Consider the following 16,145-nt stretch of genomic DNA (forward strand, 5'->3'; position numbering starts at 1 on the left):
TATTCCATTGTGTATATGTACCACAGCTTCCTTATCCATTCGTCTGCTGATGGACATCTAGGTTGCTTCCATGTCCTGGCTATTGTAAACAGTGCTGCGATGAACATTGGGGTACACGCGTCTCTTTCAATTCTGGTTTCCTCGGTGTGTATGCCCAGCAGTGGGACTGCTGGGTCATATGGCAGTTCTATTCCCAGTTTTTTAAGGAATCTCCACACTGTTCTCCATAGTGGCTATACTAGTTTGCATTCCCACCAACAGTGTAAGAGGGTTCCCTTTTCTCCACACCCTCTCCAGCATTTATTGCTTGTAGACTTTTGGATAGCAGCCATTCTGACTGGTGTGAAATGATACCTCATTGTGGTTTTGATTTGCATTTCTCTAATAATGAGTGATGTTGAGCATCTTTTCATGTGTTTGTTAGCCATCTGTATGTCTTCTTTGGAGAAATGTCTGTTTAGTTCTTTGGCCCATTTTTTGATTGGGTCGTTTATTTTTCGGGAATTCAGCTGCAGAAGTTGCTTGTATATTTTTGAGATTAATTGTTTGTCTGTTGCTTCATTTGCTATTATTTTCTCCCATTCTGAAGGCTGTCTTTTCACCTTGTTTATAGTTTCCTTTGTTGTGCAAAAGCTTTTAATTTTAATTAGGTCCCATTTGTTTATTTTTGCTTTTATTTCCAATATTCTAGGAGGTGGGTCATGGAGGATCCTGCTGTGATTTATGTCGGAGAGTGTTTTGCCTATGTTTTCCTCTAGGAGTTTTATTGTTTCTGGTCTTACATTTAGATCTTTAATCCATTTTGAGTTTATTTTTGTGTACGGTGTTAGGAAATGTTCTAGTTTCATTCTTTTACAAGTGGTTGACCAGTTTTCCCAGCACCACTTGTTAAAGAGATTGTCTTTTCTCCATTGAATATTCTTGCCTCCTTTGTCGAAGATAAGGTGTCCATAGGTGCGTGGGTTTATCTCTGGGCTTTCTATTTTGTTCCATTGATCTATATTTCTATCTTTGTGCCAGTACCATACTGTCTTGATGACTGTGGCTTTGTAGTAGAGCCTGAAGTCAGGCAGGTTGATTCCTCCAGTTCCATTCTTCTTCCTCAAGATTGCTTTGGCTATTCGAGGTTTCTTATATTTCCATACAAATTGTGAGATGATTTGTTCTAGTTCTGTGAAAAATACCATTGGTAGCTTGATAGGGATTGCATTGAATCTATAGATTGCTTTGGGTAGTATACTCATTTTCACTATATTAATTCTTCCAATCCATGAACACGGTATATTTCTCCATCTGTTTGTGTCCTCTTTGATTTCTTTCATCAGTGTTTTATAGTTTTCTATATATAAGTCTTTTGTTTCTTTAGGTAGATATATTCCTAAGTATTTTATTCTTTTTGATGCAATGGTGAATGGTATTGTTTCCTTAATTTCTCTTTCTGTTTTCTCATTATTGGAGTATAGGAATGCAAGGGATTTCTGTGTGTTAATTTTATATCCTGCAACTTTACTATATTCATTGATCAACTCTAGTAATTTTCTAGTAGAGTCTTTAGGATTTTCTATGTAGAGAATCATGTCGTCTGCAAACAGTGAGAGTTTTACTTCTTCTTTTCCTATCTGTATTCCTTTTATTTCTTTTTCAGCTCTGATTGCTGTGGCCAAAACTTCCAAAACTATGTTGAATAGTAGTGGTGAAAGTGGGCATCCTTGCCTTGTTCCTGACTTTAGGGGAAATGCTTTCAATTTTTCACCATTGAGGATAATGTTTGCTGTGGGTTTGTCATATATAGCTTTTATTATGTTGAGATATGTTCCTTCTATTCCTGCTTTCTGGAGGGTTTTAATCATAAATGGATGCTGAATTTTGTCAAAGGCTTTTTCTGCATCTATTGAGATAACCATATGGTTTTTTTCTTTCAATTTGTTAATGTGGTGTATTACATTGATTGATTTGCGGATGTTAAAAAAACCTTGCATTCCTGGGATAAAGCCCACTTGGTCATGATGTATGATCTTTTTAATATGATGTTGGATTCTGTTTGCTAGAATTTTATTAAGGATTTTTGCATCTATGTTCATCAGTGATATTGGCCTGTAGTTTTCCTTTTTTGTGACATCTTTGTCTGGTTTTGGAATTAGGGTGATGGTGGCCTCATAGAATGAGTTTGGAAGTTTACCATCTTCTGCAATTTTCTGGAAGAGTTTGAGTAGGATAGGTGTTAGCTCTTCTCTAAATTTTTGGTAGAATTCCGCTGTGAAGCCGTCTGGTCCTGGGCTTTTGTTTGCTGGAAGATTTCTGATTACAGTTTCGATTTCCGTGCTTGTGATGGGTCTGTTAAGATCTTCTATTTCTTCATGGTTCAGTTTTGGAAAGTTATACTTTTCTAAGAATTTGTCCATTTCTTCCAAGTTGTCCATTTTATTGGCATATAGCTGTTGGTAGTAGTCTCTTATGATCCTTTGTATTTCTGTGGAGTCTGTTGTGATCTCTCCATTTTCATTTCTAATTTTGTTGATCTGATTCTTCTCCCTTTGTTTCTTGATGAGTCTGGCTAATGGCTTATCAATTTTGTTTACCTTCTCGAAAAACCAGCTTTTAGTTTTGTTGATTTTTGCTATGGTCTCTTTTGTTTCTTTTGCATTTATTTCTGCCCTAATTTTTAAGATTTCTTTCCTTCTACTGACCCTGGGGTTTTTCATTTCTTCCTTCTCTAGTTGCTTTAGGTGTAGAGTTAGTTGATTTATTTGATTTTTTTCTTGTTTCTTGAGGTACGCCTGTATTGCTATGAACCTTCCCCTTAGTATTGCTTTTACAGTGTCCCATAGGTTTTGGGTTGTTGTGTTTTCATTTTCATTCGTTTCCATGCATAATTTTATTTCTTTTTTGATTTCTTCTGTGATTTGTTGGTTATTCAGAAGGGTGTTGTTTAGCCTCCATATGTTGGAACTTTTAATAGTTTTTTTCCTGTAATTGAGGTCTAATCTTACTGCATTGTGGTCAGAGAAGATGGCTGGGATGATTTCAATTTTTTTGAATTTACCAAGGCTAGATTTATGGCCCAGGATGTGATCTATCCTGGAGAAAGTTCCATGTGCACTTGAGAAAAAGGTAAAATTGATTGTTTTGGGGTGGAAACTCCTGTAAATATCAATTAAATCTAATTTGTCTATTGTATCATTTAAAGTTTGTGTTTCCTTGTTAATTTTCTGTTTAGTTGATCTATCCGTATGCGTGAGTGGAGTATTAAAGTCTCCCACTATTATTGTGTTATTGTTAATTTCCCCTTTCATACTTGTTAGTATTTGCCTTATATATTGTGGTGCTCCTATGTTGGGTGCATATATATTTATGATTGTTACGTCTTCTTCTTGAATTGATCCTTTGATCTTTATGTAGTGTCCTTCTTTGTCCCTTTTCACATCCTTTATTTTAAAGTCTATTTTATCTGAAATGAGTATTGCGACTCCTGCTTTCTTTTGGTCTCCGTTTGCATGGAATATGTTTTTCCATCCTTTCACTTTCAGCCTGTGTGTGTCTCTAGTTTTGAGGTGGGTCTCTTGTAGACAGCATATATAGGGGTCTTGTTTTTGTATCCATTCAGCAACCCTTTGTCTTTTGGTTGGGGCATTCAACCCATTTACATTTAAGGTAATTATTGATAAGTATGATCCCGTTGCCATTTACTTTGTTGTTTTGAGTTCGTGTTGAAACATCCTTTCTGTGTTTCCTGTTTAGAGAAGATCCTTTAGCATTTGCTGGAGAGCTGGTTTGGTGGTGCTGAATTCCCTCAGCTCTTGCTTGTCTGTAAAGCTTTTGAATTCTCCTTCATATCTGAATGAAATCCTTGCTGGGTACAGTAATCTGGGTTGTAGATTATTCTCTTTCATTACTTTAAGTATGTCCTGCCATTCCCTTCTAGCCTGAAGGGTTTCTATTGAAAGATCAGCTGTTATCCTTATGGGGATCCCCTTGTGTGTTATTTGTTGTTTTTCCCTTGCTGCTTTTAATATTTGTTCTTTGTGTTTGATCTTTGTTAATTTGATTAATATGTGTCTTGGGGTGTTTCGCCTTGGGTTTATCCTGTTTGGAACTCTCTGGGTTTCTTGGACTTCTGTGACTATTTCTTTCCTCAATTTAGGGAAATTCTCAACTATTATCTCCTCGAGTATTTTTTCATGGCCTTTCCTTTTATCTTCTTCTTCTGGGACTCCTATGATTCGAATGTTGGGGCGTTTCATATTGTCCCAGAGGTCCCGGAGGTTTTCCTCATTTCTTTTGATTCTTTTTTCTTTTTTCCTCTCTGCTTCGTTTATTTCCATCATTCTATCTTCTACCTCACTTATCCTATCTTCTGCCTCCGTTATTCTACTGTTGGTTCCCTCCAGAGTGTCTTTTATCTCCTTTATTTCATTATTCATTCTATATTGATTCCTTTTTATTTCTTCTAAGTCCTTGATAAACATTTCTTGCATCTTCTCAATCTTTGTCTCCAGGCTATTTATCTGTAACTCCATTTTGCTTTCAAGATTTTGGATCATTTTTATTATCCTTATTCTAAATTCTTTTTCAGATAGATTCCCTATCTCCTCCTCTTTTGTTTGGCTTTGTGGGCATTTCTCATTGTCCTTTACTTGCTGAGTATTTCTCTGTCTTTTCATCTTGTTTAGATTGCTGTGTTAGGCGTGGCCCTTCTGTATTCTGGTAGTATGAAGTTCCTCTTTGTTGTGGAGGTTCCTCACTGCGGTTGGGGTTGGACAGGTGGCTTGTCAAGGCTTCCTGGTTGGGGGAGCTTGTGTCGGTGTTCTGGTGGGTGGAGCTGGATTTCTGCTCTCTAGAGTGTAATGGAGTGACCAGTATTAATTTTTGAGATGTCTATGGATTTGGTGTGCCTCTGGGCAGCCTGTATATTGATGCTCAGGTCTATGTTCCTGCGTTGCTGGAGAATTTGCGTGGTATGTCTTGCTCTGGAACTTATTGTCTCTTGGGTGGAGCTTGGTTTCAGTGAATTTATGGAGGCTATTGGATGGTCTCTTATTAATTAATGTTTCCCCTGGCTTTCAGTCTTATTCTTGCAGTAGCCTCAAGACTTCTCCTTCCATACAGCCTCAATAATAAAACTTTTAGGTTAATGGTGAAAAGATTCTCCACAGTGAGGGATACCCAGAAAAGTTCACTGAGTTACATGGAGAGATGAGGTGGGGGGGGGGTGGGTTGAGGTGACCAGGAGGGGAAGAGGGGAATTCAAATGTGGAGAGAGCAATCTAGCCAGTAAGCACTTCCCTCTGTGCTTTCCACAGTTTGAACCCTCAGAGTGGTTCACAGAGATACATAGAGAGGGGGGAGGAAGGTAACAGAGGTGAGCATGAGTAGAAAGGGAGGAATTAAGAGGGGAGAGAGAGATCTGGGCAGTATCCTGTTCCTGAAGTGTTCTCCGGTACCCAGAACACCCTCAGAGATTCACAGAATTGGGTTGAGAAGAGAAGGAGGAGGGTGGGAGATAGAGGTTCCCTGAGGGAGAAGAAAGAGCATCAATAGGGGGAGAGAGTGATCAGGCCAGTGATCACACTCCTGAGTAAAAATGGGTCCTAAAGATTGGGTTCTTAAATGTACAAAATTGATATCAAATATGTAAAACAAAGATTAAAAATCTAGAGTAGAGGTTAGACTCTTATAAAACTTACAATATAAAAAAAAAGAAGAAAGGAAACAGTGTAAAAAGAAAAAAAACAGTAAAACAGTAAAAAAAGAAACAGTAAAAAAAATGTAGAACAGGAAAAAAACATTAAAAAAAGAAAACACAAAAGGTATAAGATATATGTATGTAGTTTGCTTCAAAAATAGGGTTTTTTTTTTTTTGCAAGTTAATAGTGGGTTATGAAAATGAAAGTTAAAGGTGTAATAGAGGACTTGAAGAAAAAGGAAAGAAGAGAGAAAAAAAAATTTTTTTTTTTAATTAAAAAAAAAAAAAGTAAAAAATATATATATCCCAGACTTTCTCTGGAGCTGTTGTGAGCAGTGTGGGATCTGCTCAGTTTTAGATAGATCCTTATTCCTGCTTATACTTTTCAAGATCTATAGGTCCTTTTCAATGCAGTCGGTATTAACTACAGGGATCTTAATCTGTTGGCCTGTCCCTTCCAAAGCGCTTCCCTCTGTTTATTTGGCTTCTGTTTGGAGATCTCTTCAGTATCTAATTTCCGCCCTGCAACAAAGCGGTGGACGTGATCTCTTTAGGTTCGCTTGTTCAATCGTGCTGTGGGGAGGAAGGAACACTGCAATTCTGGCGTGTGTGTGGTAAGCTCGCAGTGTCTCGGCCGCACTGGGTTCGCCCCCTGCTCACGGCGTGTGTGCTTTCCCCGTCTACCCTGCTCAGGCTTCAGGTTACTCGGCCGGGGAGCGGGCCCTGAGCTGCGTGCACTTCCCAGGTCTAAGCCGCTCAGGTTCAGGCTCCCGGTTACTCCACAAAGGCGCAGACTCGGTTTCGCCCGCGGCTTGTGCCGTTCCCGGTCGGAGCTGCCCAGGCGGCCAGGAGTTTGGCGAGGGCGCTCTTCCCTGTTGGGGCGGTGCGGCTTATCACCTCCCTGGTCCCCGCCTCGGTTTACAGGCGCGCCCGGCTCCGGTGTGCTTTGTGTCGGTTCTGGGGAGCTGGTCTCTGGCTGCGACCCTCCCGGCGGCTGTCGACCCTCCGGGATCTCAGGCAGTCTTTGCTTAGAAACTGGGAGCCTGTTTGCAGTTTGGTAGGGGGTGCCCTCTCTGGAGCCGAGTTTGCCCCTTTCCGGCTCTGGCGGGCCCCGCCTGCCCGCTGTGTCCGGCGGGGGATGGGGCGGTCCGCAGCCGGCTAGCTCTCCTCTGGTATCGCTCAGTCCTTTGTTCTGTGAGCGGGCCGGCAGTGCCTTAGAGTTGGGCTTTTCGCGGGATAGTTCTTTCTCTCTCGCTGTCCCACAGTTTAGGTTACTATCTCACGTTAGCTCCCTCAGATTGCCCTCGGGGCACTCGGGCCCGGTCCTTACCCTAGGCAATGCCGCCCGCTCCTCTCCGTTCAGCCCCCACTTGCTGGTGGCGGATGATGCGAGCGTCTGGGGTTCTTTGCTGGGAGTTGCTTTAGGCACGTAATCTGTGGATTTTATTTATTTTTTCCTCCCAGTTACGTTGCCCTCCGAGATAAAAAATCCTCCCCCACACCCGCCAGTGAGAGGGTTTCCTGGTGCTTGGAAATTCCTCCTCTTTTACGACTCCCTCCCCGGGACGGGTCTCCGTCCCTAACTCTTTTGTCTCTCTTTTTATCTTTTATAATTTCTCCTACCTCTTTTGAAGATAATGCGCAGTTTTTGTGGAAGCCTGAAGTCCTCAGCCAGCCTTCAGAAGTAGTTTTGTGAAGTTTGGTCAGCGTTTAGATGTTCTTTCGATACATTTGTGGAGGAGAGAGTGGTCTCCCCGTCCTATTCCTCCGCCATCTTATCCCCGCCCTCTAGTGAGGTCTTTACAACCTCCAGACATTCTTTTGATTCATTGGAGAGGATATAACTCCACCGCTGACACTGGCAAGCAGGTACTCTTTCTGCCCCCTTCTGATGCCTATGTCAGAAGCTTTCTCTATCTCCTTTATACTTTAATAAAACATTATTATACCAAAGCTCTGAGCGACCAAGCCTCGTCTCTGGCCCCAGATTGAATTCTTCTCCGGAGGCCCTGCAACTCAGGAATTTTGACTATTTTCTTTTCATGACTAGAGGATAACACATCTAGTTTGCAAGCTAAAATCCTGTGTGCTAATTATCATTTTATTTCACACATTTTTGGTGAACTATAAATTTTTATTGATAATACTAGAAAAGAAAATCTCTTCCCCATTGTCGCTAAAGCATGTTTTTCTGAGAAAATTATCCTAAGCTACGAATTGCTCATTATCAAATGAAATGATGATGAAATTTATTTTTGTCTATTAGAACTTGCCAAGAAAACTTTCTACAGAAGAAAACAGACACAGTGTGAAGTCTGAAAGAATATATTAGGTGCTTATACACAATGAAAATTGTTCCCTAATAAAGGATACCATACTTTTCAACCTACTTACATCTTGCCAGGTGAATTATAAGTACAGCAATCATGGGCTTACTGTATATCTGAATTAGATAAAAACTGCATCACTTTCTTCATGCTTGGTCCATAGTAAATCCTCAATAGATACATGGGAAAGATTTAGGCAAGAAATGGCAAAAAAAAAAGAGTGCTAAAAGAAAAATCTTATCAATAAGTCATCAAGTTCCATTGTGCCCAAAATCAAACACATTAGAAAACAGCAACAATAATAAAATCACACACACACATACACACAGCTAAATAGAAGCAACACATACATTTAAAGACAAACTTGTCTCACATTTAAAAAACCCTGACTCTGCTTTTTGCCAGTGCTACCTGTAGTCTCTGAGTATCTGCCTAGGGAATTGGCTGCTGCTGTTGCTAAGTCACCTCAGTCGTGTCCAACTCTGTGCGACCCCATAGACTTGGCAGATAAGGAATTTATCCAAGATAGAGACAACACTCTGGGATGCAATCTTTATCACCTGTTAAACCTGAAAGAGCATTACCTACTCATAGATGTCACCATGATCGAATAAGTTTAACTCCCTTTGGAAGCTGTTTATATATTTGAAGCCCTACCTATGGGCTGAAATAACCCATAAAGCAGTAAATGAAAATTAAGCTGGAAAGAAAAATGTGTGAATTAAATTAGGGGGATGATAAATAAAATATGCAATGAGAGTCGAGAAAGGCCTCTAAAACTCAGTGAGGAACAATTATTTCTCATTTATTACTGATCGTTTCATCAAGGCCAAAATACACGGAGGGTCAACTGTGAGCAACACACTGGGCTAGTGTTTTGCACTCCCAACCACTGTACTCCTTGTGCCAAAGTAATTTCTCACTATATGCAAACCAGCCATCTGTTTCTCCCCAAGTGCCTGCCATGCCTTTAAATCCCATCTCTGAGGATCCTGCACTCATCGTCCTGGCTAAAAGTGTAACCTACCAGGAAGCATTTGGCATAACTCTGAGCCTTTGAGGAGACCAGAGTGAGCATTTGAGCTGAAACTATGTCTTCTAAGGCGCAAGTGGGGACCTCGTGTAAAAGCTCCACGTAAACAAAGCAACAGTGGGTTACCTGGACCAAGAACATGCTCTAGACTCTGAGCTCTGACAGGAAGAGAATCGGACTATTTGGAGCAGAAAATAAGACACAGGGAGAAGATGCTTAATAGATGTCATGAGGCAATATAACTTATGAAAAATAACGACTAAGAGGGATCAGAAACTGAGTCAGAAGAAAGGAGAGAAATATAAAAAGACAGGAGGTTAGTAGGGGCAAGAAAAGCAGACTCCATTCCGGCAGCAGAGAATCAACTCTGTCACTAGGTGGCAGAGAGGGAATCTGCTCAGAGCTGTACTGGTTGCTTTGCATTTCTGACTCTGAATCCATTTTCCCTGGTTCCCCTTAACAGCTGGACACATGACTAGGACTTCTGTCTTCTTCATTCCTAAATATAACCTTACTGAGGAAACTCGAGTGAGCCTTTCCTTGCATCAGTTCAGTTCAGTTGCTCAGTCATGTCTGACTCTTTATGGCCCCATGAACCACAGCACGCCAGGCCTCCCTGTCCATCACCAACTCCCGGAGCTTACCCAAACTCATGTCCATTGAGTAGGTGATGCTATCCAGCCATCTCATCCTCTGTCATCCCCTTCTTCCTTGCATCAAAAGAACCTAATTCTTGTGTCTGGGCTCCAGAGTCACTTAAGGAATGAATCTTAAAACTACAAATGAACAAAACTTCACCATATATAATATAGTACAAATGATATTTTTACTGTATAAAATTAATACATTCTCAAAACAGTAATGCGGAAGAAGCTGAAGTTGAATGGTTCTATGAAGACCCACGAGACCTTTTAGAACTAACACCCAAAAAAGATGTCCTTTTCATTATAGGGGACTGGAATGCAAAAGTAGTCAAGAAACACCTGGAGTAACAGGCAATTTGGCCTGGGAGTACAGAATGAAGCAAGGCAAAGGCTAATAGAGTTTTGCCAAGAAAACACACTGGTCATAGCAAACACCCTCTTCCAACAAACCAAGAGAAGACTCTACACATGGACATCATCAGATGACCAACATCGAAATCAGACTGATCATATTCTTTACAGCCAAAGATGGAGAAGCTCTACACAGTCAACAAAAACAAGACCAGGGGCTGACTGTGGCTCAGATCATGAACTCCTTATTGCCAAATTCAGACTTAAATAGAACAAAGTAAGGAAAACCACTAGACCATTCAGGTATGACATAAATCAAATCCCTTATGATTATACAGTGGAAGTGAGAAATAGATTTAAGGGACTAGATCTGATAGACAGAGTGCCTGATGAACTATGGACAGAGGTTCGTGACACTGTACAGGAGACAGGGATCAAGATCATCCCCATGGAAAAGAAATGCAAAAAAGCAAAATGGCTGTCTGAGGAAGCCTTACAAATAGCTGTGAAAAGAAGAGAAGCCAAAAGCAAAGGAGAAAAGGAAAGATATGCCCATTTGAATGCAGAGTTCCAAAGAATAGCAAGGAGAGATAAGAAAGACTTCCTCAGTGATCGATGCAAAAAAATAGAGGAAAACAATAGAATGGGAAAGACTAGAGATCTCTTCAAGAGAATGAGAGATACCAAGGGAACATTTCATACAAAGATGGGCTCAATAAAGGACAGAAATGGTATGGACCTGACAGAAGCAGAAGATATTAAGAAGAGGTAACAAGAATATACAGAAGAACTGTACAAAAAAGATCTTCACAACCTACATAATCACGATGGTGTGATCACTCACCTAGAGTCAGACATCCTGGAATGTGAAGTCAAGTGGGCCTTAAAGCATCACTACAAACAAAGCTAGTGGAGGTGATGGAATTCCAGTTGAGCTATTTCAAATCCTCAAAGATGATGCTGTGAAAGTGCTGCACTCAATATGCCAACAAATTTGGAAAACTCAGCAGTGGCCACAGGGCTGGAAAAGGTCAATTTTTATGTCAGTCCCAAAGAAAGGCAATGCCAAAGAATGCTCAAACTACCGCACAATTGCACTTATCTCACACGCTAGTAAAGTAATACTCAAAATTCTCCAAGCCAGGCTTCTGCAATACATGAACCGTGAACTTCCAGATGTTCAAGCTGGTTTTAGAAAAGGCAGAGGAATCAGAGTTCAAATTGCCAACATCCACTGGATCATCGAAAAGGCTAGAGAGTTCCAGAAAAGCATCTATTTCTGCTTTATTGACTATGCCAAAGCCTTTGACTGTGTGGATCACTATAAACCAGAAAATTCTTCAAGAGATGGGAATAGCAGACCACCTGACCTACCTCTTCAGAAATCTGTACACAAGTCAGGAAGCAACAGTTAGAAATGTACTTGGAACAACAGACTGGTTCCAAAGAGGAAAAGGAGTACATCAAGACTGTATATTGTCACCATGCTTATTTAACTTATATGCAGAGTACATCATGAGAAACTCTGGGCTGAATGAAGGACAAGCTGGAATCAAGATTGCTAGGAGAAATATCAATAACCTCAGATATGTAGATGACACCACCCTTATGGCAGAAAGTGAAGAAGAACTACAGAGCCTCTTGATGAAAGTGAAAGAGGAGAGTGAAAAAGTTGGCTTAAAGCTCAACATTCAGAAAACTAAGATCATGGCATCCAGTCCCATCACTTCATGGCAAACAAATGGGGAAACAGTAAAAACAATGGCTGACTTTATTTTCTTGGGCTCCAAAATATCTGCAGATGGTATAACTGCTGCCATGAAATTAAAAGATGCTTACTCCTTGGAAGGAAAGTTATGACCAACCTACACAGCATATTAAAAAGCAGAGACATTACTTTGCTGACAAAGGTCTGTCTCATCAAGGCTATGGTTTTTCACGTATGGATGTGAGGGTTGGACTATAAAGAAAGCTGAGCACCAAAGAATTGTTGGTTTTGAACCGTGGTGTTGGCGAAGACTCTTGAAAGCCCCTTGGACTGCAAAGATATCCAACATGTCCATCCTAAAGGAGATCAGTCTTGAGTGTTCACTGGAAGCACTGATGTTGAAGCTGAAACTCCAATACTTTGGCCACCTGATGAGAAGAGCTGACTCATTTGAAAAGACTCTGATGCTAGGAAAGACTGAAGGCAGGAGGAGAAGGGGATGAAAGAGGATGAGATGATTGGATGGCATCACCGACTCAATGGAGATGAGTTTGAGTAGACTCCCAGAATTGGTGATGGACAGGGAGCCCTGGCGTGCTGCAGTCCATGGGGTCTAGAAGAGTCAGACACTACTGAGCGACTGAACTAAACTGAACTGAATGAAAAGGAAAAAGAGTTACACAAATTAACATAGCTCAAGTCATTGGAAATAATGTACTATCCAAAAAAGAAAATATGCCTACATTTTGTAGACATCTGTTCTCCTATAGCTAATTCAAAGCAAAAACAAACAAACAAATCTGTGCTATGATTTTTTATTCTTCATTAGAATAATAAAGCAAGCAATTTAGCTATGTCTTCTGTGTTTTCTTTGTTATGTGTAAAACATTTTTTTAAATCAAGGCTAAATGAAATGTATTCATAGACTGTATCAATATGGCAAAAATATAATACATTATTTTCAATTTTAGGCATCTCCCAACACCAGATAGACCAGACATTTTTCCTAGATTATCTTTATTTACGTATTAGATTTTACTTTCCTATATTATAAAAATTAGACGCAGAATTTTTACTATACTTAAAAATCGTATCTTGCAGTTGGGAAGAAGGAAGGAATATGAGAAAAAGGGAAACAGAGTGTCAACAGGGAGAAGAGAGGATAGTCTATAGAAAGAATGTAAAGGAGAGATACAAGGATGCAACGAGGAGAGAATGGAGTCAGGGGACAAATGGTTACAGCGTGCCTTGGAGCATCACCACATCCTCACTCCAGGCTTCATGTCAGGTTCCTGTACAGCCACTCCAGAGCCAAAGTACAGAAGGGAAGAGAGCAAACAGGCTTTCCATTTCTCACTCATTCATGTTGGTCACTCGTCTTACTGCCTGAAGGTCATGCCAATCGCTCTGACTCGCCATCTCCTCCCTCCCGAAGCTGCCCACTTTGGGAAGAGGACACAGACGCCCACATTCCTAGTCATGTAGCTCTTCTCTAGGCTTCAATATATAACTGTTACAAACTTAGCACCTGATCTGGGTTCCTAGGATAATACTGTACTTCTGTCACACCTCTAGAACTAAAACTTGACAAATAAATCCTATTTTATGACATGGGGTCACCTAGACTTCAAAATAAAAGCAAAACAACAAACAAACACCTGTGAAAGCCCAGGGAACACATGTATTAAGCACCATCTGATTCTCCACAGCTGTGCCAGACCCACAAGTTGACGCTCCCTGTTGCTTCATCCTGAACTCCTGGAGCTAATCCATTTTCTCAAAAGTGCCTGGAGGCTGTCTAAGGTAACCTTGGACACCATGGTTCTGTCCACTCACTGGAACTCCACTGTCTACCCTATGGTTGAGGCAACTTCCTCAGCCCCTGCCCTTTCCTTTACCCTTCCCAGTCAGTTCACACAAACACTAAGAGAAAAATCTAAACTAAAATTCATTTATTTAAACAATATTTATTGAGAGTTGGGGATATGTCCAGACAGTAGTGATACAGTGATGAACATGACAGATTACCAGTCCTCAAATAATTTATGTTCTATTTATCTGCATATATAAACTAAAATCTAACTACATACAAAGGTAATCATTGTCTGTTTGTTACTACAATATATAAAAACCTGTGAGCTCTCTTCCTAGGGACAGACTGCTCCAAATTAGTTGGGTTTCATTTGAACATGCTGAAGTTCAATGAAGCTGGTACTCTGAACATGCTGTTTGGGATGTAAAATCTTCACTTTCCACTGTGAATTCTCTCACAGACATCTCTGCACCAGTAAACTACCCAGGGAATCCCGGGAATCTGAAAGCGTTTTCAGTGGGCACTTCTCCTCCATGTAATTTCCCCTCTGTGTGAACCCCCACATGCCAACAGGACTTTCTCTGGAATTTGCAAGCCCTGCATTGCAAAAGAGCTTTCAATTACTTGAACACAATCAGCAGGATGATCCAATAGGAGACAACAAAGATTTGTTTAACTATAGCAAATGATTCTTCTGAGTAACACACAGGGCGGAAGGCTAATTCTAAATAAGACAGATGATATAGTAACCATAGCATCCGTAAGCCTACTGCATATAGATTGAAGATTTTTAATATGCCTTTTAAAAAACTGCAACATTAGATTTGGTATGTTTATATAACACAGTCTATACCAGCCAATATTACACAAGCATATGAAGTATATCTAGCAAGACCACTGCCACTAATCAGCTCCCAAAGGTGTCACAAACTAGACAGGTCTAAATAAACCTTATCTTCGTGACTGCCAACACTGTTCTGCTTCCAAATTTTTCACCTAGGAAAATGTTGCCAGCTCATCAAGTTACATCAAATTTCTTCTCTTTGCTCAACTCCCTATATCCCATCACCACATCATGTCCATTTTATTTTCAAAAGAGCTCTAGAATCTATTGCATCTTCTCCATTCCGTCTGTACTTCCCTAGTAACACTGAGCCTTGAAAATTGGACTAAATTTCCTTACCTATATATTTCCCCCAGATCTTGCTCTATCTACTGGCAGCAATAGCTTGGAAATGCATATCTTGATTCCCCCCATCCCCTATTAACTATCCTTCAGTGCATCCTTGGAATCTGCAGGAAAAAAATTTATATTCCTCCATAATTTGCTCCCTGTTAACACTACTAAACCCCACTCTCATCAACCATAACTTGATGAGCATCCATTGCTTTCAATAACTTCTGTCCAATGGATTCAATTCCTTGTGAATGACCACAAAGTTACTGCAAAACATTTATGAATCCACAAGTACAACAAGTATCTTCTATAGACTAAAAATGTCACATATGGAGACACTATAATTGTTCAAATGTGTAAAAATAAACTTTTAAAAGTATCAAAGTCAAACAGATGTTATAATTCTGAACCCTCACAAGTACAAGTGACAAAAATAATACTTTTCTAAAAGAAAAAAAACAGGCAATTATGTTAATAGAAAAGATATTAAGAATTGAAAGGAGATAATTTTTCAAAATTTAATATTTCTATCATTTTTAGGAAATCAAGAGTGGAAAGGACTTTCCAGTGACTTAGACAGCTATATCTACCACCTGTCTTTAAAATCCATGTGCTTTTTTTTTTTAACTAGACAGAACCTACCTTCTGTTACACATCAGTTTTTTTTCTGCTTCTACTCTTTTCCTTTAACTGGTTGGAGGTAAGTGATGATAATTCTCCAGATGCTTCAATTGTCACATATTTGATAGAATAAGCCACTGTGCACATCAAAGGAATCAAAGAATGTTCTACTCTTTTGGCCAGTATTACCTAGCAGCCTTCTCAGTCAGATAATCGAGAAAGAAATGAAAAGAATCCACACTTCTCAATGTTCAGAGGCTTGCAAAAGAAACACAAACACTTAATGTCTTGGCATATGATTGTATGTAGGTACTCTTTCTGTGCAAGGCCTGGAGTTATTGATGGATATAAATTTAAGACTTTAGAAGAGCAAGAACAGTCTTATTTATAAGTCCCTCAAGCACTAATAAGGAAATAAAATTCACATCTGTTCGATGTCAAAAAGAATCATAAGCATCAAGTATTTTGTTTTGTTTATAAACATGTGCAGGTGAGTAAGACATCATCAATTATACCACCTGCAGAAATAAGTCAATTACACATGTAGAACAATGTTTCTCACAATGAATTCTGAGAAACACTAGTTCTATGAAATGTAGGTGTTTTACACACACACACACACACCCTCAGTCAGAAGATTGCCATAGTCAAATATGTTTGGAAAACATTTGGATAAATAAATTTAAACAATGTTTTTACTGTGTTATTTCTCATGTTTTTAAAATACTTTTATATATTTTGAGGTTCCAAAAGTATATCGTAATATGATTTCTTATTTTATTTCACCA

At 39.7% G+C, this 16,145-nt stretch overlaps 1 protein-coding gene and 1 long non-coding RNA gene across 35 annotated transcripts in view; one reads left to right on the forward strand and one right to left on the reverse strand.

The window, feature by feature from the left end:
• LOC145541842 (uncharacterized) overlaps positions 1-16,051 on the forward strand; it is an 86,772-nt gene extending 70,721 nt beyond the window's left edge. Inside the window, exons 3-4 of the long non-coding RNA XR_014079342.1 lie at positions 13,456-13,549; positions 15,277-16,051. This is a non-coding gene — a long non-coding RNA (uncharacterized LOC145541842). The remainder of the gene's footprint in view (positions 1-13,455; positions 13,550-15,276) is intronic.
• The window catches only part of GULP1 (GULP PTB domain containing engulfment adaptor 1), a 309,040-nt gene that overhangs the window by 202,745 nt on the left and 90,150 nt on the right, over positions 1-16,145 (reverse strand). The gene's annotated exons all lie outside the window — the stretch shown is intronic.

This window comes from Giraffa tippelskirchi, chromosome 3 (genome assembly GCF_054371585.1).
Source record: "Giraffa tippelskirchi isolate mGirTip1 chromosome 3, T2T-mGirTip1v1.2.pri, whole genome shotgun sequence".
NCBI lineage: Eukaryota > Metazoa > Chordata > Mammalia > Artiodactyla > Giraffidae > Giraffa > Giraffa tippelskirchi.